Source organism: Macrotis lagotis, chromosome X (assembly GCF_037893015.1).
Source record: "Macrotis lagotis isolate mMagLag1 chromosome X, bilby.v1.9.chrom.fasta, whole genome shotgun sequence".
Classification (NCBI taxonomy): Eukaryota; Metazoa; Chordata; class Mammalia; order Peramelemorphia; family Peramelidae; genus Macrotis; species Macrotis lagotis.
Genome location: NC_133666.1, coordinates 663,376,282 through 663,399,630, shown reverse-complemented (window position 1 = coordinate 663,399,630; position 23,349 = coordinate 663,376,282). Strand labels below are relative to the sequence as shown.

At 38.3% G+C, this 23,349-nt stretch overlaps 1 protein-coding gene and 1 long non-coding RNA gene across 2 annotated transcripts in view; one reads left to right on the top strand and one right to left on the bottom strand.

Annotated features, from left to right (window-relative positions):
* TMEM132C (transmembrane protein 132C) overlaps positions 1-23,349 on the top strand; it is a 540,167-nt gene that overhangs the window by 292,434 nt on the left and 224,384 nt on the right. The gene's annotated exons all lie outside the window — the stretch shown is intronic.
* The window catches only part of LOC141501417 (uncharacterized), a 150,506-nt gene continuing 145,550 nt past the window's right edge, over positions 18,394-23,349 (bottom strand). The window contains exon 4 of the long non-coding RNA XR_012472228.1: positions 18,394-18,549. This is a non-coding gene — a long non-coding RNA (uncharacterized LOC141501417). The remainder of the gene's footprint in view (positions 18,550-23,349) is intronic.

The following is a 23,349-nucleotide window of genomic DNA, read 5'->3' as shown; positions in this document are numbered from 1 at the left end:
ATCATAAATGCTGCTTATTTTTAGTAGTTTCCTCATTGATAATCATTTGGTTTTGTTGATTGGATGACTTAAAAACCCAAATTAACGGGGTGGCTAGGTGGTACAGTGGATAGAGCACTGGTCCTGGAGTCAGGAGTGCCTGAGTTCAAATCCGACCTCAGACTTTTAATCATTACCTAGCTGTGTGGCCTTGGGCAAGCCACGTAACCCCATTTGCCTTGCAAAAATCTAAAAAGAAAACTCCAAATTAACTTTGATTTCTGTGCTTATTGATTGCCTAAGATTGCTGTTCTGGTCAGGTTAGAATTTAGCCCCCTCAGTATGAGTTTATTTCAGACCCTAGAAAATGAAATATGTATATATATTCATAAACATATGTATGTATAGTTATATATGTATATATAATTTTTCTAAATATGCTCACATACAAAGGATAGTTAGAAGGTACAGTGTATAGAACCTTGAAATCAGGAGGACCTGAGTTCATATCTGACCTCAGTCACTTAATAGCTGTGTAACTGGCCAAGTCACTTAACCCTGATTGCCTCACACCCATCTCCAGTCATCCTGATTCATATCTGGCCACTGGACCCAGATAGCTCCAGAGTAGAAAGTGAGGCTGGTGACTTAGTACAGCCCCCCCCCCCAAATCAAATCCAATTCACTTGCTTGTCATGGCATTACCTCCCTGATGTCATGGTATTCTTCAAGTATGAAAGACAAAACCATCACTTACATTAAGCAAAGACAGATTGAAGCAAGTATATAGAGAGGGAATTTAAATCTGGAGAAAATATGATGATGAGGATGATGAGTAATTAGGACAGAAGGGATCTGAAGGAGAGGAAGATTCCAAGACATGGAAGAAATCTCTACTTTTATCAAGACCTGAAAAGGGTGACTGAGAAAACATAAATAATTACTTAACTAGATACCTACTCTTCTTTTTGTATAAATGAAGGAATTGTTTATGAAAGTTTAAATAAGGAACAAACACTTTGTTTTTTAGATTTTGGCAAGGCAAATGGGGTTAAGTGACTTGCCCAAGGCCACACAGCGAGGTAATGATTAAGTGTCTGAGGCCGTATTTGAACTCCTAGTCACCCTGAACAAACACTTTTTAAAAAATAATAATTAATGATGGACCACCTCTTAAGCATCTCACAATTGACCAAGAAATGCTAGCAAAATGAAGTTCTATCATGGTTGTGAAAAACCATTTCAGTTGTTAGAACAAAGTTTTGCCTTATATAGATTCCTTTACAACAAAGTATGTCTCATCTATACCTAAGAACATTTCAAAATTCTTGAGAATAAGAATAATAATAATTAAAAATAATTAACATTTAAATGGCTCTTTAAGATTTTCAAAGCATTTTTCCTATATTATATAAGATATTACACATATTATCTTGAATTTCATACTAACCTTGTGAGGTAGGTGATATTGTTAGCCCTATTTTTTTCAGATTAGGAAAACTGAGTATGAGAAGTTAGGTGATTTGTCCAGGGACCCATTACTAGTAAGTGCATGAAGAAAGGAATTCACACTCTGAAGTTTTTGACTCCAAGCCTAACGCTAATCACTATGCCAAACACAATAGAAGTAATCCTGTTCAATGGTCCTAACAAGATAAACATGAAGCGAGGCATAAACTTAGGAAACCTATACTAATCAACATTTTTTTTTTTGCCACTGGGATAAAGGATGTCCATTTTTAGAGTCCAGGCAAAGGAGAGATGCCAGTAGATGGTGAGACCATTCCAACGCTCCTGAACACAGAGGACATTGTGTTTATTTTGTTGATCAAATCAAACATTTAGGTGGTCTAGTCAGTAGGTAGAACACTGGACCTCTTACAAGAAAGACAGTAGTTCAAATCCAGCCTTGGATACTTACTAGCTATGTGACTTTGAGTTAGTCACTCACCTCTGTCTGTCTCAGTCTCCTCAAATGTAAAATGGAGATAATAATAATAGTCCCTATGTCAAATGAGATAAAAATTAACTATTGTGGGCACATAGTAGGCATTAACAAATACTTATGCCCTTCCCCCTTCATACCGCTCTCTTCCTCCCCCCAAACTCCAGAACAGTGGAAAAATGTCTTGGAAGAGACCACTCAATGGTAATTAGATTACTCAAATGAGTTTAGCCTGTCTATTGGCCCTATTCTGGCATCCATCTGAATAGACTTCCTATATGGCCAACAGTATATTGTTTATTCTTCATTCTCAAAGAAGACCATGATTTCAGGGAGGTGATCCCATGACATATAAGTGAATAGAATTGTAAGTGATGGGGGGTGGGGGGAGTTGTACAAAGTCACCAGTCTCATTTTTCCAGAGTCATCTGGGTCCAGTGGCCAGATTTGGATCAGAACAACTGGAAATAACCCTGGATGCAGTGGGGAGACCTTGGCCTTTTAAAGCTAAGTTTTCCCTAGATCACATTTGACTGGGATAGCACCTTTTGGTCATTAAACCTAGGTAAGATAGAGATGAAGCAAAGAGACCAAGAAATCACAGATTAAGATAAGATGTGTCAGAATTTAAAAGGAGGAGAATGGGGGACAGTATTATTTGGCGGGGGGGGGGGGGGATTGCAATGCTCTTTTATTAGCTTTAAGTTTTCCTAGAGAACGTAGCTAGGTGAGGCAAGTGGATAGAGTTTTGGATCTAGAGTCAGAGAGACCTGAGTTCAAATCCAGCCTCAGATGCTTCCAAGTTATGTGATCCTGAGCAAGTGATTTTATCCTGTTTCCCTCAGTTTCCTGAACTGTAAAATGAGCTGGATAAGGAAATGAGAAACCTCTCCAGTATCTTTGCCAAGAAAATTTCCCAAGTGGTTATAAAGAATCAGATATATCTGAATCAATAACAAGCTTTCATTAGTAACAACGGTCCATCAAAAATATGTGGTGATGTTACCTATATGGTGATGAGACCTGGGACACCACTAATTCTGATAATCTCAAGATGAGAATCATCTTCAAGGCAAGGGAAAGATGCCTGGTGAGTGTGAACAGGTGCATCTTCTGCCTAACCAGCAGGAAAGAACAGAAGTAAAAACGTCACTGAACCACTGTGTAACAGAAAGAGAAGGTATGCTTGTATTTTAGCAGGAGTAAGGAAAGGCAGTAGATGATCAGAGTGTTTCACTACTAATCATAAACATCCAACATATTGGGTCTGCCCCCAATATATGACCAGGACGAACAAAACCCTTATAGTACAGCTAGATGTGGATTGATGGTAACCTGAATCACTGGTTGTAATTTCTGTATCATAGATCCATTTGAGTATTTGAATACTTGATGTGTGAATTTATTGACTCCCCTGAAAGAATACAAACTCCTTGTGTTTCCTTCTTTGGAATGATATTGCTAGTGCATAGCCCAGTGTCTGTCCCAAGTCAGAGTTTATAGATGCCTATTGATCTTGGTTAGTCTATGAAGGTAACCATTATGGCAGAATTCACTATAAGAAGATAGCTTGAAGGAACTAGAAATATAGTACATAAAGAAGATAAAAGATGAAGGGACCTGCTAGCTCTCTTCAGGCATTTTTCATGGGGATAATAACAGCAACTCCCTCACAGGGCCATTGTGGAGACCAAATGAAACAACAGACATAGAACACTCCATATACGACTTAGAAGGGAAAACTGGCTTTAATGGCAGAGGACCTGAGTGTTTTTCTGCCACTCACTGGTGTGTGACCTTAGAGTCACTGATTTTTTCACCCTCATTTTTCTCATCTTTTAACAAGAGGTTAAACTAGATGACCTCTAAAGTCCTTTTCAGCTCTCAGTTTATGATCAATTATCCTGTGACCCTATTGTTTGAAGATTCTTCCCATAGAAGAGGGATTTGACTTGGTCTACTTGGCCCCAGAATGAATGAATCAGAGAAAGGGGTGGAAGTTACCAAGGAGAGGCAGACTCACAAATTAAGTGAAAAAATTCCTAACAATTAGAACGATCCAAAAGGAAGGATATTTTAATAGAATTTAATAATCAGCTCACTAGAAAGCTTTTAAATCTTGCCAAGATAATTTTTAGGGAATTATTCTCCAGATATCATTTAAAATATATGCCGGTCGAGACCTCTCACCACTATAACATTCTGTGACTCAGTGACTTTTTGGAGTGCAAGTGGAACTTGATGCTATTAATTGTTTAATTGCCCACACAACTTTCTTTTGTGATAAACTGAAATGTCTGATTAATGTCTGTTCTCCCCTTGGGGCTGTCTGGATAGTGAGTTAATAACTATTTTTCCCTTTCACAAAAGAAGCAAGAGGCCTTGAGTCCAGATGTCAAAGGTCTTGTTGCCTTAACAACCCAAGAGAATAGTTGGGACTGTGTCACTATACACTCCACAAGAGCCTATGGCAACCAAGACTGATGGACATCATCCCCTGACCTTTGTTCAGAAATAGGAGAGAGATTTTGATTCTGAATGAAGCAAGGGGCCTCCTTTTTTTAACCTTAATTTATTTAGCATCTCTAACTGCCTTCCAGACCCAGTTCAAAGACCACCTCCTACCAGGGGCCTAGCCTAAGACCTTCAGTTGTGTGTGCTCTTATCCCTGAAGTTACTTTGAAAGCATGTTTTCTTGTGGGTAAGGCCTATATGGATTTTGCCTTTGTATCCTCAGCTAGATGACTTAGTGGATAGAGTGCCCAAACTGGAGTCAGGAAGACTCATCTTCCTGAGTTCAAATCCAACCTCAGGTACTTACTAGTTGTGTGATTCTGGGCAAGTCATTTTACCCTATCTGCCTCAGTTTCCACATCTGTAAAATGAGCTGGAGAAGGAAATGACAAACCATTGTAATATCTCTGCACAAAGATATGAGGTCACAAAGAGTTGGACACATCTGAATCAAAAGAACCAACAAGTCCCCAGAGCATAGGCAAACCTGACAAATGGCAAACACTTAACAGAAACCTAAAGTATCTTTTTAAACTCATAATCAGAGATAGCATGTTGTACCAGGAAGATCTGGATTCAAGTCCTGACTCTGATGCATACAGATTGGGCAAGTCAATTAAGTTCTTAGTATACAGGTCAATTTTCTAGCCTGCAGATATTGGTAGAGGGATTTCCTTTTTGCTCCAGAGATAGTGAAATCACAGATCTCATCTTAATCCTATTTACTTTTTCTCTGATTGTAAATAGATTTTTATTGTGATTTTTTTTACCTTAACATTATCCAGATTTCCTCCTGGATCTCTCTTCCTTTCTCTTCCCAGAGAATAATTCTTTATGTTAAGTGCGTGTGTGTGTGTGTGTGTGTGTGTGTGTGTGTCTGTGTGTGTGTGTCTGTGAGTGTGTGTGTGTGTGTGTGCATCAGTAAAAGACATCAACACTGAATAAATCTGCTATATGCAATGTCCCCTTTCCATAGAGGATGACCTCTAGAAAGGAGTGGGGGGGGGGTGGAGGGGAGCTATCTTTTTTTTTTCTATCTCATATCCCTTCTCATATTCTTCTCATATCTCTGTTATTTATAACCAGAAACCTGACTTTCCCTTTATGCAATTTTACTATTCAGGTCCTGCTTTTTATATAAAAACTTCACTTTATTTCTCTGCTTCTTAAACCTTTTACCACCCTTGAAGTTTTTAGTCCTTTGGATTATACCTTTTTTTCCTACCCCCTGAGCTAGGTTCTTGATAACTGCCTTCATTAGCTCAACTTAATATCCCTGAGGTGAGCTGAAATATTGATATCTTACCATCAACCATCAAGTATCAATTATAAATTTTTTTAATTGAATGGCTAAAATTTGTGACACCATTGTCTCAATTTGTTCCACTTTGTTTCCATCTCTTGATAGACAAATGAGGAAATTGAAAAACAAAAAAATGAAGTGACTTTCACAAGGTTAGCCATCTAATATATGTCTGGGGTGACATTGGAACCCAGATCTTCCTTGTTTTGTTTTTTAATTTGAGGCAATTGGGGTTAAGTAACACAAATAGTAAATGTCTGAGGCTAAATTTAAACTCAGGTCCCCCTGACTCCAGGGCTGGTGCTCTATCTATCTACTACTCTACCTACCTGCCCCAGGTCTTCCTGATGTTTTAAGTTCTGTGTTCTAAGCACAACACCAGGTTGCCTCCCTTTGGTTGAATTGCTCAGACATTGCCAGAAAATTTCTATTCAGCCACTGATTTCAGTCTTCTTACATTAAGCTCATAATTATTTCTCCAGCATCAATTGAATACACTCATTGTTACTGGTAGAAGTCACTATGGTCTAGTTCTTCAGGGTCCAAATGTGTTGTGATTGGGAGCAGAGTTCTTGCCATGGGTCCTTGAATGCTGAGCCAATGGAGGTTAACTCTACCTAGCTAGAAACTCTTTGAGAACAGGTCTATGTTTCTCTGAATATCTGGTGAAATTTGAGGGGATTCATCATCAGGTTGGCTGGATAGTGACATATTTTTCATATCTAGCTATACTTTAAAGACCCTCTACAGTAGAGGGAGATTAGGGGCCTCTTGGTGGTCTTCAATGTCCAAAATTCAAAGTCCTTTGTAGTCTGACCTCTTTCTATCTTTCCAGTCTTCTTACAACTTTATTGCTCACCACATATTGTGTGATGCAGTGTCACTGGCCTCTTTGCTATTCCTCAGAAAAGATATCTTTCCAGATTCTGGAAATTACCTTTGACCTTCCTCTCTGCCCTATGTCAAATGTTCTCCCTCCTGACTCCCATCTCCTAACTTTCCTGACTTGTTCCAATATTCAACTGAAATCTCACCTTCTACACCTTTGCCAACTTTCCCACTCCCCACTCACTGCCAGGGCCCTCTCTCTGAGATTAACTTCCATTCAGATAGATAATGGACCAGCATTTATTAAATTCCTGCTATGAACCAAACACTTTACTTTGCTAAGCCCTGAAAATAAAGAGAAAGGCAAAATAAAAAACAAAGGTAGAAAAAACAAACACTGTTCTCAAAGAACTCATAGGGGCAGCTAGGTGGCACAGTGGATAAAGCACCGGCCCTGGAATCAGGAAGAGCTGAGTTCAAATTTGAGCTCAGACACTTAATAATTACTGTGTGACCTTGCTCAAGTCACTTAACCCCATTACCGTGCCAAAAAACAAAAGCTCTATTCAAAGAACTCATAAACTAATGTAGTAGACAATTTGAAAACTATTTATAAACAAGATATATATATGTGTGTGTGTGTGTGTGTGTGTGTGTGTGTGTGTGTATAATTGGAGATAATAAAAAGAATATAGAAAATAGCATGAGGATACACTTTTTGTAGGCAGTAGAATCTGAGATGGAATTTGAAGTCAAGCAATCCAGAAGGAAGGGAGGATCTCCAAGCAAAGAGAATTGCCAGGGTTGATGTCCAGAGTCAGGAGATGGAGTGTCTTATTTGAGAAAGAACAAGAAGACCAGTTTACTGAGTCATAGAATATATGGAAGGAAAGAAGGTGTGAGAAAACTGGCAAGTTAGAAAGGGGTCAGATTATTAAGGACTTGAAAAGCCAAACAGAGAAATTTGGTTTTGATCCTGGAGGTAATAAGTTTATTAAGTAGGTGGGAAAAGTGATCAGACCTGCACTTTGGGAAGATCACTTTGACAGCTACATGAAAAAGTACTTGAAAGAGGGAGATCTACCACCAAGCTACAGCAAAACTCCAAGTGTAAGTAATGAAAGCCTACCCTAGACATGCCTAGGTATATCTGGACTTGTAGAGAGGAAATATCAAGTGGTCCATAGTGAAAAAGAAAAGGAAGGAAAAAGAGAGATATCGCAAAAGTAAAATCAACAGTCCTTGGAAACAGCTTGGGCAGTGGGAGAGAGGAATAAAGGATGACATCTGGGTTTCCAGGTGGAGTGACTGAAAGGTTGATGGTTTCCCTGATAGTAATAGTTATGTTTGGAAGAAGGGAATTCTTGAGAAGGAAGGATCATGCGTTCAATTCAGAACATGTTGAATTTAAGATGTCTATGAGCCATCCAGTTGGGGTTGTCTAGTAATCAGGCTGAAGCAAGATTTTTGATTAAACCAATGACATCATGGAGTGATGTCTTAATTTCTAAGTATCAAAGAAGCCGTAGTCATCCATTATATCTTGAAACATCACCAGTTATATTAACTTTAATCTTACCACTGAATTTTGAAGATTCTGGAAGAAAGAATGAGGCTGAAGACCTTAGGTAACATTGCTTCACTTAAGTCCAATTCACATGCAAGTCAATAAAAGACTAGAGATTATGAGAATCTATGTATGCATTTGCACACATGTGTGCATATATACACATGTATGTATGCTGTGTGTATGTATGCTTTGCATGTTGCCTACACTATTTGAATGTGAGTTTTTTGAGGGCAGGTGCCATTTTTTTTACTTCCTTTGGATCACTAGCACTTATAAAATGCCAAGCACAGAGTAAGAACTCAACAAATGCTGACTGTCAATAGATCCTATATCTCTATGATTATAATCAAAATTCCAGATTCTATGAGCTGTCAGGGTTTAGCCTCAAAGACTTCAGGACTTTGGGCCTGGCAAGAATTCCCTCTACAATCTCCCTAGCAAGGGATCATTCAGGCCCTGATGGAAGGCTTCCAGTCAGAAAACTCACTCCCTTTCCCTCCTGCGGTGGCAGACCATTCAGCTTTTAGACAGCTCTAATTGTTAGGAAGTTTTTATTTTTTCCCCATCTTACATTGATCTGAAATCTTCCTTTCTGCAACTTTTTTCTAATGCAACTACTTTTTACCTTCTGGGAAAAATGTTTAAAACAAGTTCAACCCTTCTATAGCTGTGACAGCTCTTCTGACACCTGAAGGCAATTATCATGTCACCCATGTCTTCTCTTCTCCAGACTAAATACCCCTAGTTCCTTCTATCGACATTATATGGGATGCTCTCCAGACCCATCTTCTGGTTTGTCAGTATTCTTCCTAAAATGTGATATCTGCAGCTGAGCAACATACTCCAGGTGTGGTCTGACCAAGGAAAAACAGGATGATGAGTTGGGTATGGAGGGGGGGAGGGTGAGAGTGAGAAAGAACCAAGGATGACGCCAAGATTAAAAAAAAATTAGGGCACCATTTCTCTAACTGGGTTGCTAAATATTTTTGTTGTTTCTGTTGTTTGTTGTTTTTTTAAGGCAATTGGGGCTAAGTAACATGTCCAGGGTCACACACATAGTGTCTGAGAATGGATTTGCACTCAGATCCTGCTGTCTACAGAGTCAGTACTCTATGTAGCTAAACTCTTAAAGACAATTAGACATTACAATGATAGAAGACAGGATTTAGAGTTGGGAATACCTGAGTCCAAATCCTGTCTCAGGCACATCCTAGCTGTGTGACCCTGGGCAAGTCATTTAATCTCTATCTGCCTCCATTTCTTCATTTGTAAAATGGAGTCATGATAGTACATACCTCCCAGTGTTTGTTATAAAAATTGATTGACTTACCATCTGTAATGCACTGTGCAAATTTAAATTAACTTTTGAATGAATAAATAAATAAAGGAAGGGAGGGAGGAAGGAAAGGAGGAAGGAAGGGATAGATGAATGAATGATCATAATGGTTGTCCTTCATTTTTCAAATAGACCCTGACATCAGGGAGGCGATGCCATGACATGCATGTGCATTTGATTTGAATTAGGGGGATGCTGTGCAAAGTCATCAGTCTCACTTCATCTTCTGGAGTCCTCTGGGTCCAGTAGTCAACTATGGATCAGGAGAACTGGAGATATCCCTAGATGTGAGGCAGTCAGGGTTAAGTGATTTGCCCAAGGTCACACAGCTAGTAAGTTTCTAAGATCAGATTTGAACTCAGGTCCTCCTGACTTCAGGACCAGTACTCTACCTACTGCGCCACCTCATTGCCTTATATGTAGGGTTTTTTAATCACTTGGTTTTAAATTAATGAGTGAACAAATGTATAGATGATTAGATAAATGAATAAACTATATAGATGCTTTTGTTGTTGAAACATTTCAGTCATATACATTTCTCTGTGACCCTATTTGAGATTTTCTTGGCAAAGATACTGGAGTGGCTTTCCATTTCCTTCTCCATTTCATTTTACAGATGAGGAAACTGAGGCAAATAGGGTTAAGGGACTTGTCCAGGGTCACACAGCTAGTATCTAAGGTCAAATTTGAACTCAGGTCTTCCTGACTCCAGGTCCAGCATTCTATCCACTGTGCCAGGTTACTGTAATAGATTACATTACCTCTAGGTTAGACTATCCATGTCTTTTTTTTGCTGGTCATGCAAGAAATTACATTAAATACTACTCTACTACCATATACAAATACAACTTCTTAGTTTCCACAAGAAAATGGAATGTAGACTGACATCTTGGAAAACATTTACATAACACCTGGGAGTTTTTTTAAATGTTCCCTTTTATTCCTCTCAAGTCACAGTAGCTATGGTCATTTGAATGGCAAATAAGGCTTGAAGAGCCCCAACCAACTCAATCCTATCTTGAAGGGAATTTTATCCAGAAACATCGATCATAAAGTAAAGAAAGAGTCTTCTGTATAAATCCCTGAATACATTTTCAGGAAGAACCTAAAATATTCAAGCAGACTGTTGGGTAAGCCCAGGTCAAACAGCAAACATTTATTAAATGCTGAAGAAATTCAATTCGAATTAACACAACACAGCAAGGTTTCACTGTAGGTGCTACAAAGACAAAAAATACAAACATTTCTACCTTCAAGCAGTTTCTAGTCTAATGGGTCCTACTTATTAGAGAGACTGGGACTGAAAAAGCTGATGGATCTCTTGAGCTCAGGAATTTTGAGCTACAGTAAGTTATTAGAGGACCAAAGTTCACTGGCATACTTTAATAGGGTGAGCCCCCAAGATCATATTGGAGGGTGGAGGGTGGGAACAAAGTCACCAGGTTGCTGAAAGACTGTTCAATGAGCCCAGGTTCATACTGGAAGAAAGACTGCAATTGTCCCCTACACTTCCTGCCTGGGAAAGATAAGGATTCCCAGTGTTTTAAAAAATAATGGGGAGAGAGAGAGAGAGAGAGAGAGAGAGAGAGAGAGAGAGAGAGAGAGAGAGAGAGAGAGAGAGACAGAGACAGAGAGACAGAGAGACAGAGAGACAGAGAGAGACAGAGAGACAGAGAGAGACAGAGAGAAGAAGGAGGAGGAGGAGGAGAAGAAGAAGGAAGAAGAAGAAGACCAAAGAAGACAAAGGAAGAAGAAGATGAAAGAAGAAGAAAGATGAAAGAAGACAATGAAGAAGGAAGAAGAAGAAAGAAGACAAAGAAAGAAGAAAGAAGATGAAAGAAGACAAAAGAAGGAAGAAGAAAGACAAATAGACACAAAGAAAGAAAAGAAAGACAGACAGAAGAAAGAGAAAGAAAGAAAGGAAGGAAGGAAGGAAGGAAGGAAGGAAGGAAGAAAGAAAGAAAGAAAGAAAGAAAGAAAGAAAGAAAGAAAGAAAGAAAGAAAGAAAGAAAGAAAGAAAGAGGAGGAGGGAGGGAGGAAAAAGAGGAAAGAATGAGGAAAAATGAATGGATTTTGGAGGGGGAAGGAATAAACAGCAGAAGGTACCAAGAAAGCATCCTGTAGGAGTGGCATATATGCTAAAGGTAATGTCAGGTAAGGAAGAACAACCTGTGCAAAGGCAAATCAAACAGGAAAAGAATATGTCAGCAAAGTTTGCGGTACATCTTATAGTGTCAGGAAAGGGATTTGATGCACATTCTCCAAAAGAGCTGTGAGTACCTTTTTCCACTTAGGAAATTTCTCTGATGCTCACAGGGAAAAAGAATTCATAATTCAATGATCAGAGGAATAAAACCAACTTCTAATTCTATGTCACTTTTCTATATTTTTGTTAAATTATCTTTCTATTTTAGTTTCTGCTGATCAGAGGAGGATAATTTTTCTCCTTTTTGGAAAGGAGAATCATGAAAAGCATTTTATGCTTTACAAAGAGTAGAAATTGTCATTATGATGCTAAATAGCATTCGCTGGGTACCAGTCTCATACTGAGAATTACACAGAAAATATCAGTTCTGCTATAGGCTTGGAACATAGGCAACAGAGAGACAGAATAGAATACCAAGCTCTGATCCTTCTCCATTAACCACTTTTCTATTTCTTGCTTTCCGCCCCCTTCTTTCTTCCTTATTTCTTTCCTTCCATGTTTCTTCCCTTCCTCTCTCCCTTCTTTCCTCTCTTCCTTCCTGATTGCCTTCCTATTTTCTTCTTTCTCTCCTTTCTTTCCTCCTTTCTTCCTTTCTTTATTCCTTCCTTCTTTTTTTTTCTCCTTTTTCTTCCTTTCCTCTTTCCTTCCTTTCTCTCTCTCTTTTTTATTTCTCTCTTACTTCCTTGTGTTCTTTTTTAATTTTTCTGTGAATATTTACTGAATTCTCAACTGTATTGCTACCAATGCAGCTTATTTTAGTAGGGGTTTAAAAAAACTGGCATACCACAAACCATTTACTGACCTATCTACCAAAGGCTCTTGCACATGAAACCTTGGCATATTTATCACCATCATAAAACTGATTAATCTGATGTCAGAGGGCATCAGTAGCCTAATGAAACACTGAGCTATGGACAGAATTCTTTCTGGGTTTTAAAGCTTTTGCTACAAAGACAACATGTTATATTAAAAGGAGTTCTGAATTCAGAAGAGACAGAAGTTTCTTTCCTGTCTTCCAGGATTATTAGCTGCCCAATGATGGGAAAATCATTGTTTTGGGGTTTTTTTTAACGTCTCTGAGGTTGTTTCCTTAGCTGGAAAAAAAAGAAAAAGAAAACAACAATAATGCCCTATCTCATGGAGTTTGGGGAATCATTAAAAATTATTGGGGAATCATTAAAAATAAAAGCGATTATTATGTATTTAGAGGCTGATGTTTTTTTACCAAGAAAAGAACGAAATATTTTTTGTGGACAATAAGCTGGATATATAAGTCAATGATCTGACACAGGATTGATGTTTGTCCATTGTTCTCAAAGAAGACCATGATGACAGGGAGGTGATACCATGATAGCCAAGTGAATTGTATTTGAGTGGGAGGGGGAAGGGCTGTACTAAGTCACCAGTCTCACTTTCTCCTCCAGAGTCAGATATGAATCTGGATGGCTGGAGACGGCCCTGAATGCAAGGCAATCAGGGTTAAATGACTTCCCCAAAGCCACTCAACTAGTAAGTGTCAAGTATCTGAGGCTAGATTTGAATTGAGGTCCACCTGACTCCAGGGTTGGTGCTCTATCCACCGAGCCATCTAGCCGCCACTATAGACAGAAGGAAGGAAACAAATATTTTTTGAGCTCCTACTATGTACCCAGGACTGTACTAAGTTTCTTTCAAATATTATTCCAATATGGTGCTTGCCACAAGCCTGTAAGAGCTACATTATTCAAATTTTATTGTTGTGGAAACTGAGGTAGATAAAAGCAAAGTGACATGCCCAAGAGCATATAGCTAATAAATCTCTGAGGCTAGATTTGAACACTGTTCTTCCAGACTCTATATAGTTTTGACATAGCCTCTAATAGTTTTGTCATAGCATTTGAGAATCCTAATTCAGTTATAAAATGAATTGAGGCAAGCATGCTGCCTAGAATGGGGAAGAGATGGTGTGAGGGTCCGGGTGGAGAATAAGAGAGTAAATGATGATTCTACTGTTTCTATCCTGGTTAGACCACATTTCTAGATATGTATATAGTCAGTTTTGAACATCAAACTTTATAAAATGTATTGACAAAATGCATGGCTAGAAGAGGATGATTAATATTTTGAGAGGTCCATAGGGCACCCTATGGGTCCTTGGAAGTCATCCACTCTTACTGCCTCATTTTCTAGTTGAGGAAATTGAGTCCCAGAGAAGTCACAAGACCCAGCTATGTTCATCAAGTAAAAGGCAAGAGGTTCTTAATATGATGCTCACTGACTCCCAATTTCAGGGGGCTTATGAACTTGAATGGGGAAAAAAATTACATCCTTGTTTTTCATTAACCTTTAATGAAGTGTTACCCTTAATTCAGTCAATTTTTAAAAATTTCTTTATAAATGAATATTTATTTAATTGAAATGAGTCAGACCTGATGGTTCTCTAAAAGAATTTGAAGAGTAGGATTAGGGAATATTGAATATTTAGAATATGCTGAGTATCTGGTAGTGGTTGAAGGACTTAAATGTGAAAGAGGGAATTTAGGGTTGAAATAAATATATACTTCCTAACAATTAGAGCTTTAGAGCTAATCCAAAGTGCAAGTGGTAAGAAAGGATGCCCCGCTCCTACACAGATGTTCACCAATTTATGATAGATAGATGGATGGATGGATAGATAGATAGATAGATAGATAGATAAAAAGAAATATATTAAGTAGGGAAGAAAGAAGGAAGAGAGGAAGTAAGGAAGGGAGAGAGGAAGGGAGGAAGGAAGGAAGGAAGGAAGGAAGGAAGGAAGGAAGGAAGGAAGGAAGGAAGGAAGGAAGGAAGGAAGGGAGGAAGGGAGGGAGGGAGGGAGGAAGAAAGGAAGGAAGGAAGGAAGGAAGGAAGGAAGGAAGGAAGGAAGGAAGGAAGGAAGGAAGGAAGGAAGGAAGACATGACTTGATGAATAGATAGATGACAGAAAGAAAGATTCAAGATGATAAATAAATAGAGAAATAAATGGATAGTAGGCACAGACAGACAGATGGATAGATAAATAGAGAGAAAGACAGATATTTTGTATATAGTTGTTTGCATGTGGTTTCTTCATTAGGCTTTGAGCTACTTGAAGGCAGGAACATTTTTTGTCTTTCTTTGTATGTCCAATGCTTAGTACAATACCTGGATCATAATGGGTATTAAATGAATTCTTGTTGACTTGACTTGGGTTGAGAAGCAGTAATTTCCCCTTTATAAGCTAAGGTAATTCACTGTTGGGTATCTCATAGATGAGATATCTGTTTAGGTCCGAGTTGGATTAGATGACCTCAGTGTACCTTTTCCACCCTGTTAGATTCAATGATTCTTTTACCTTAAGGACTTAGATAAATGTCTATTTTATTCCCTGGCCTCATGGAAGGAAATGAGATCACTGCCAGTGTTTATGAGATAGTGTGCTTCCTGCCATCTTTAAGTCCTGTCTATTTTCTATTTTGCCCAGGCTCTTTGGCAGCTATTACTAAACACTCATAGCTTTAGTCCAGTTTCCATTAGATAGATGCCTACTGAGCAAACTGCAAACTCCAACAGTGCTGCCAGAGGATGAATGAACCAGTATGGCTGAGCCTTTGCCACTGGTCTCTCCAGGGCAGGATTAAGGGATATTGGAAAGGATATTCGGCAACTCTAGGTATCTGAAGAGGAGCTCAGAAAATTCATTTCAATCAACATTCCTGGGATAGAAACAGCAAATTCACTGGTACAGCTCAACCCCAGGCAACTGGCAGATAGAATCATCTTGGTGGGGAGTGTGCATGGAACATTTAAACCTAGAAGGAATGCCTGCGGTTTCAAGCCATGTGCAATGATCACCCATCTGTATCCCCATTGCATTCCAATGAATAGTTAGTCTCCTGCCTTAAATTTATCTTCCAGGCCCTCCTGGATGTCAACCACCTTAAAAATAGGCAGTAATGGTGTTTGGCTATGCACTATTGAACTGATTGTCAGACCATAATGTTTCAGCCCTGATATATTTGCATTTCAGTAGCCAGTGCAGAGATAGAGCATATCTTTATTCAACTTATTCAACCAGAGTTGAACACATAGATAACAGTCTTGTTAGTCATGACTTTTAATACAAAGAATAGTAATATATATATATATGTATATATATATATATACATATATATATATATATATATGTAGTATATTAATTTGAGAGCCCTGTGGCCTTTCAAGGGGAAATGTATAGTATATGGGTAGGAGTGTTTTCTCCAACTACTTCTTCCCTTCTCTCTGTGGTTTTAGATGTGGATCCCAAGCATCTTGATTGATGTTTTTCTTAGCTAAAATACGGGTAGACTTTACAGAGATAAAGAACCCCAAATTTTTTCATATCCAACCAGGACATCTCCAATTATAATGGAAAGACTATTGTATGGAGATGAAGGATTAGGAGAGATGACAGGTATAAAAATGAGATAGGCACTGGAAAGGTTTCTTTTCACGAAGGAATTATCTAGGGTATACAAGAACTTTTCACTTAATTGAACTAATACTTTCAGGCACCAGGAACTTCCTCTGCTCCACAAAACCCATAGGCTTACAATTCTCAGGGTTTATAATATCTAGAAATAGTAAAAATTGGATATTGGGGTTCATGCTTCTTGCAAATCCTCAAATGGTTCTTGATGGAAAATTATCTTCCAAGAAGAGAGGTCTTTGGAAGCTACTCTCAGGCTAACATGACCCAGTAGTATGTGGGAGGATATAAATGAGGGAGAGTTTGAGATGGGACCTAGGCCTTCAGCTACCTCCTTAGTTGGCTACGTACTTTCCTTGTTGTGTTCTGGGCTTTGCTGAAGCCTTCTCCAGGTTGGTAAGGTGGGACAAATGAAAATGTAGCCTTCTTAGCCTCCAGCCAGGATATCAGCCAGATTATATCTGTCATCTTGAGCTTGGGTGGTTGGCAAGTCATATACTACAAAAGCAAGTTTCTGCTCTGAATCTCAAATTAAGAAAGACTAGTGTGAGCAGCAGAGCAGAGCAGTTGGGAGCATTAGGAATAAAGGTGCACCCTCTATTTTTGTAACAAAGAATTATATTTGTTAGCTTAGGTGTAACTTTCACATCTTAATTTCTGGAGTCAGCACATGGAAATATTCACTGACCCTGAGGTCTTGACGGGAAATGGAAGACAGAGAGTCAAATAAGTTTCCATACATTTCCATTCACTCATGATCTTAATTAAAGCAGGACATCATACTTTGATAAAATATATTCTTAGGAACTCCCCTCTTTTGCACTTAAATTTTTGAATTGGGCCCCAGTGGGTAACTCCTCTCCTGAGGCTTATGGGTAGCCAACCACTAGGAACATGGGTAGATCACGTAAGCCCCCACCAGAGTGGTTTTCTTTACCAGTAAACTAGTAAATACAAGTAGTTCTTCAACAAAACTAAAGGAAAACAAAATTTACTAAGGTAACATAGTAAGGAAAATAGCTATAAAATATCTTTCCTACTACCACTACCACCACCCAAATGGTTAAAGAAAGACACCAAGATTAAAATGTTAATGATTTAATATACATGTAGGAGATACAGGTCCAAGGTAGCTTTAAAATGTTGCACTACAGGACCTCTGTATCTCTTTTTTCTTTTTTCTCCAGCCAATATATCAGCCAGATCATATCTGTCATCTTGAGCTTGGGTGGTTGGCAAGTCATATACTACAAAAGCAAGTTTCTGCTCTGAATCTCAAAGTCAGAAAGATTACTGTGAGCAACAGAGCAGAGCAGTTGGAAGCATTAGGAATAAAGGTGCACCCTCTACTTTTGTAACAAAGAATAATATTCATTAGCTTAGGTGTAACTTTAACATCTTAATTTCTGAAGTCAACACATAGAAATATTCAATGATTCCAAGTTCTTGATGGGAAATGGAAGAAAGACACAGAGAATCAAATACGTCTTCAAGCAACATTCCCCCACCCCCACCCCCACCCCAGAGGCAAGATAATAAATTGAATTGCCAGTACCTCTCTACAGGATGTCTCTCAATTACTAAGCGGATGATCCTCCATTTTGAATCTACCATGGGTTCCCTTCTCTTCTACCAGAGGGAAATCCTATTGCTTCAAGCTGCTTTCCCCTATATGACTGTTACTCTGAATCCATGTCTTCTAGGAATCTAGGCTCCTTGTTACCTCTATTTGAGTAACACTGCTTTAAAGTGATATATAGTGAGTGGATAGGAGACAGAAATCCCTTTTGACCATTCCAAGGGTATATACTCTTGGGGAACTGAGTTCTTCCCCCCCTCTTCTGACTCTCCATCCCAGACTACCCCAGATGACAAATAGGAACTCATGCAAGGTTTAGCTTTTTAAAACCCTGTAAAGTGTGTTTGATTTTTGTTCATCCAATGAGGTTGCTCTCTTTAATATCCTCTCAAGAATTATGGTCACACTTTGAAAAGGAATCATCAAAAGTTATCATCTTGTTAGCCCATTAAGATCTCATTGCCTCTGGTACTCACTTTGCTTTCTGTTATGATATGGAATGGAGAGGAGAAAGCCCCTCTCTCTAACATCTTATATGAGTAACTTATTTGCTTTGATATCAGCATGCTTTTGACTATAGCACATTTATATGCATATCTATAGTCACTGAACCGTCTTTGTTGATTGTATGACCTCATTGATAGAAGTAATCATTCCAAAAGTACAGATCACAACCCATCCATACCTTATCATCTTTTATGACTCTTCTCTAGGTCCACTTTTAATCCTCCATAGTAGATTTTATGTCCTTCTGGCAGGACCTTCAGGATCCAGGTGTCCCCCTTCCTCCAAGTGCTCCCACCTCATCTCATTACACACACAGCTCAGTAGATCAATCCCTGGACCTAAAGTCAGAAAGACCTGAGTTCAAGTCTGGATTCAGGCACTTACTAGCTGTTTGAATATTGTCACCTCTGTTTCCTCAACTGTAAAATAAGAGTCATAATAGCACCTACCTGATATTAGAATCAAAATAAATAATAAAACTGCTTAAAACCCTTCCTTTTTCCCTGCCTCCCTCCCTTCTTTCCTTCCCTCTTTCTTTCCTTTTTCCCTTTCTTGCCTATGCAAACAAAATGAGAAAATAAAGTAAGACTTTAAGGAGTTTATCTATATATTAGACATAAATAAATTATATGCTTATGTTATACTATATTATATATCACATACTATGTAGCACATATGTTGTATTATATCATATGTAAAACATGCAATATATATTTGACATTATAAAATGTTATTAATATTTATCTGAAATAATATGTTATACCCACATGCATATAGTTCTTTCTTTAGGGGACAGATAATTTAGAAAATACATTAACTTTCAGTTAAAAGGGACATTATTGTAAAATTAATAATGTGCTTAAAATCAAATTACTGAAGACAATCTCTTAAATCAAAGAAGCTTTTATTGATATTTTATTTATTGGTAGAATTAGCCTTGGTTAGCAACATCACCATTAATGTACATATCTCTCCCCATCTTCCTTCCCCCCGTGATTTTCTCCAAATCTGAATTTTAATTCCAGAACTGTTACTAAGTCCAAAGTGGTAAATCAACAAAGAAAGTGAAACAGGTACAGATCAAGTCTCGCCTCATGAACTTGTTCTAGAATACCTCTGCAAAGACAAAAATGGATTCCAGGGAGGCCCATCTTGCACATGATAATCAGCTGCCATCTTGAATTTTCTACAAAGGCAAAAATAAACCTGTAAGCTAGGGTATCAGTTCTGCTTGAAGTATTAGAGGGTAACATTTTCATTCAGGAGCTAGAGTCCATCAAAATTGAAAAGGAAAAATTAAAATTAACTCCCTTGTCCACATTCAAATTGACATCATATATGTGATGAGAGAATCAGTACTGATTACTACAAGGGTCTGGCATGCCTGTTTGGGGTGCCATTTTTACTAGATTCATATTTTCTTTGACTAAGAAAATTTAATAGAGAAATGATGACTAATGTGAATCAAAGATAGATAGTGACAAATCCCTGGTCGTTATTTGCTCGTCTCTGTTTTTATCTCATTAGTTTTGCATGAGTAGATTCTGGGGTTCAACCAGAAAGATGTTGTACAACTAGCATCATACTGGGCAAAATAAAGTTGTAATAACGTTCATAGGATGTTAGAGCTAGGGAGAGACCTTAGAGATAGTCAAGGCTGACTCCTGAATTCTGTAAGTGAGAAAACAGAATTTGGACAACACAAAGCTAATAGCTAATACTCCAAATACACCAAAAAGTCAATTCCTGGGAATCTAGTCCCAGTCAGTACTCTTTACACTACACTCCAATGCCTCAATGATTACCATTGACTCCATTTAAATGGAGGACCTCCTTAGTCCATTTCTATTAACCAAGGCAGCCACCACTCTAGTTTTGACTCCCTAAGACAGATAGATGATACCCTGGGCCTGGAATCAGACCTGGATTCAAATCCAGAATAAGACACTTTCTAGTTGTGTGAACCTTGGCAAATCATTTAATCACTGTTTGACTCAGTTTCCTCAACTGTAAAAAGTGGTGTGGAAAGAGAGATAAAGGGATAACAGTTATTGGTGCTATCAAGTTAACCAAGAATTCTATAAAAGCCTCTTTGACTTAAAAGATTATCTTCAGTAATTTTATTTTTAGCACTTATAGTAAGTTGTCTTCCAGGACTGTGTTAAGGATTAAATGAGATGTATTTGCAAAGTGTTGGTACAGTCCCTAGAACATAGGAGATTAATAAATGCTTGTTTCTTTCACTTTCACCTCTTATCTGGTATCAAAAGTCTGCTAAGTGGTCACATGTTTTCAATTTTTCCTCTCCACAATCCTTCCCCTGTGATACTGCCTAAATCCCCTTCCCTGTCTTCACCCTGTACAAAATCATGAATGGTTTCTCATTATTTATAGAACAAACTATAAGGCCAGAATTTCAAGTCCTCTACAGCCCTACTCTCAACTGCCATTTGATCCAGTTTTATATTATTTTCCATCAAAAACTTTGCATTAAGGTTAAAATGGACTTCTGCTCACACTTTGAACTTAAACTGTCCTATCCATCCTCCAAACATTCACATAGCCATTCTCCCATGTCAGGAAAATATTTTTCTTCTTCTGTCTCTTATAGTGTCCTGGATTTCCTTCACAATACCCCTTTCTTTGTGAAGCCTTCTTGGAGGCCCCAATCATTGGTGTTTTCTCTCTCCAATTTACTTCGTGCCTGTTTGAATGGTTGATACATTTCCTCACCTCCATCATTAAACTTTTCCACTAGACTGTAAGCCCCTCGAAGACAAGGAATTATTAGTTCCTGGTGACAAGCATCTTGTGTGTTTTTGTGTATACACATAAATATTTTCAGATATCTTAGGCTCAATGATATGAATACATTGAGTTCAGATTTAATACTTTAACTCTGTGAATTTGGATGAGATTTTTCACCTCAGTTCCCTCATGCATAAAATGGGTGAGTTGTATTATATAGTTCTCTAAAGACTCCTCTAGCTTGAGGAAAGGACTTTTCATCCTGTGCAATTTATCTCTATCTTCTCATAAATTTTGTACAAGAGTCCCCTCAACATGCTGAGAGGAATCTATCCATCCATCCATTCATAGTTGACTTCAATTATCCAACCTTCTTTGAAAACTCTCTTTTTGATAAAAAGTGTTTTTGTTCACCTGTGGTATACGTATGTCATGGGACACTATTGTTCTATTAGAAACCAGGAGGGATGGAAATTCAGGGAAGCCTGGAGGGATTTGCACAAACTGATGCTAAGTGAGATGAGCAGAACCAGAAGAACACTATACACCCTAACAGCAACATGGGGGCAATGATCAACCCTGATGGACTTGCTCATTCCATCAATGCAACAACCAGGAACAATATTGGGTTATCTGCAATAGAGAATACCATCTGTATCCAGAGAAAGGATTGTGGAGTTTGAACAAAGACCAAAGACTATTACCTTCAAATTAGAAAAAAAAATGTTATCCTATTATGTAATTTTTCTATCTCTTATACTTTATTTTTCTTCCTTAAGGATATGATTTCTCTGTCATCACATTCAACTGAGATCAGTGTATACCATGGAAACAATGTAAAGACTAACAGAATGCATTCTGTGGAGGGGGCAGGGTAGCAAGAAGGGGGGGAAATTTGTAAATCTCAAAATTAATAAAATCTTTCTAAAAAATATAAAAAAGTGGGGTTTTTTTTCTATTCTCACCTTCTTTTAGTGAACATTCATTAATGATTATCTTTGCATTCACAGTATGGGGCAGATACTAGTCACTTAATAAATATTTATTGATTGCAAGACTAATAAGAGATGATCCTTGAGTTATTATGCCTTGAAGGATGCTAAAATTTCAAAGAGTGGAGGTGTGGAATAAATATATTCCAGGCATGGGAGTCAGGGGGAGGGGAGGGGCAGCTAGTACTTATATCAACAGACACAATTGTTGCTTGTATCTGTTCTGTCACATCCAGGCTCCAGATAAAATTTTTAATCCAAGTCATCCTTACTTCTTCTTTGCTCACTTTTCTCAATTGAGAATATAATTCCAAACTTAGATGGCAAATCTTGAGCAAAGTAAAATAATTCACTATGAGTCAACTAGAAGCTAAAATTTGTATGTTTTCCCAGAATGGTTTCCTTCACTCTAAGTAGTCAAAATCAGCAAGGAGATTAAAAAGTATTCCAAGAAATCACTTCCTAAATCCAGTTTTAGGATCACAGGTTCGTAAACTAAAGTTAGAAGGTAATTTGGAGGTCAAATAGTTCCAACCTAATTATTTTAAAGATGTGGAAACTGAGGTCCATTGAGTCCAACAGGCAATGAATTTGTGACATTTTGATTGTAGGAAAGGCAAAATTGTTTGTGGAGTTCACAGAAAAGAGACAGGTAGGTGGTGCCTTGGGCAAAATACTGATGTTTGTACTTTGTTTTCAAAGAAGACCATGACATCAGGGAGGTGATACTATGACAAGCACATGAATTGGATTGGACTGAAGGGGTGCTGTGCTAAGTCACCAGCCTCACTTTCTCCTCCAGAGCCTTATGGATCTAATGGCCAGATATGAATCACAATGACTGGAGATGGTCCTGGATATGAGGCAATCAGGGTTAAGCAGTTTGCCCAAGGTCACGCAGCTAGTAAGGGACAAGTGTCTGAGGCTGAATTCAAACTCCAGACCTTCTGACTCCAAGGCCAGTGCTCTATCCACTGTGACATCTGGATGGAATGCTCGTCCTGAAGTCAAGAAGTTCTGAGTTTGAATCCTACCCCAGCCACCTACTCTGGTCTGCTCAGTTCAGGTTACTTATCTTAAAAAATTATAAAACAATAATAGTGCTATGTAGCAAGGCTGTTGTGAGGGTAACAAGTGCTAGTATTGTAGTATGCTCTCAACATGGTTGCTTCCTCCAACAAAACCAATACCAACCCATTGACTTTTGATTTTTCAATAAATTAATCACTCAGTCAAAATTTATTAAATGCTACTATGTCCCAGGACTGGTGCATCTTGGGATGCACATTCTCTCTCTCTCTCTCTCTCTCTCTCTCTCTCTCTCTCTCTCTCTCTCTCTCTCTCTCCTGCCCTTAAGGAATATCATTCAAATTGGAATATAAAATACAAATAAGCATG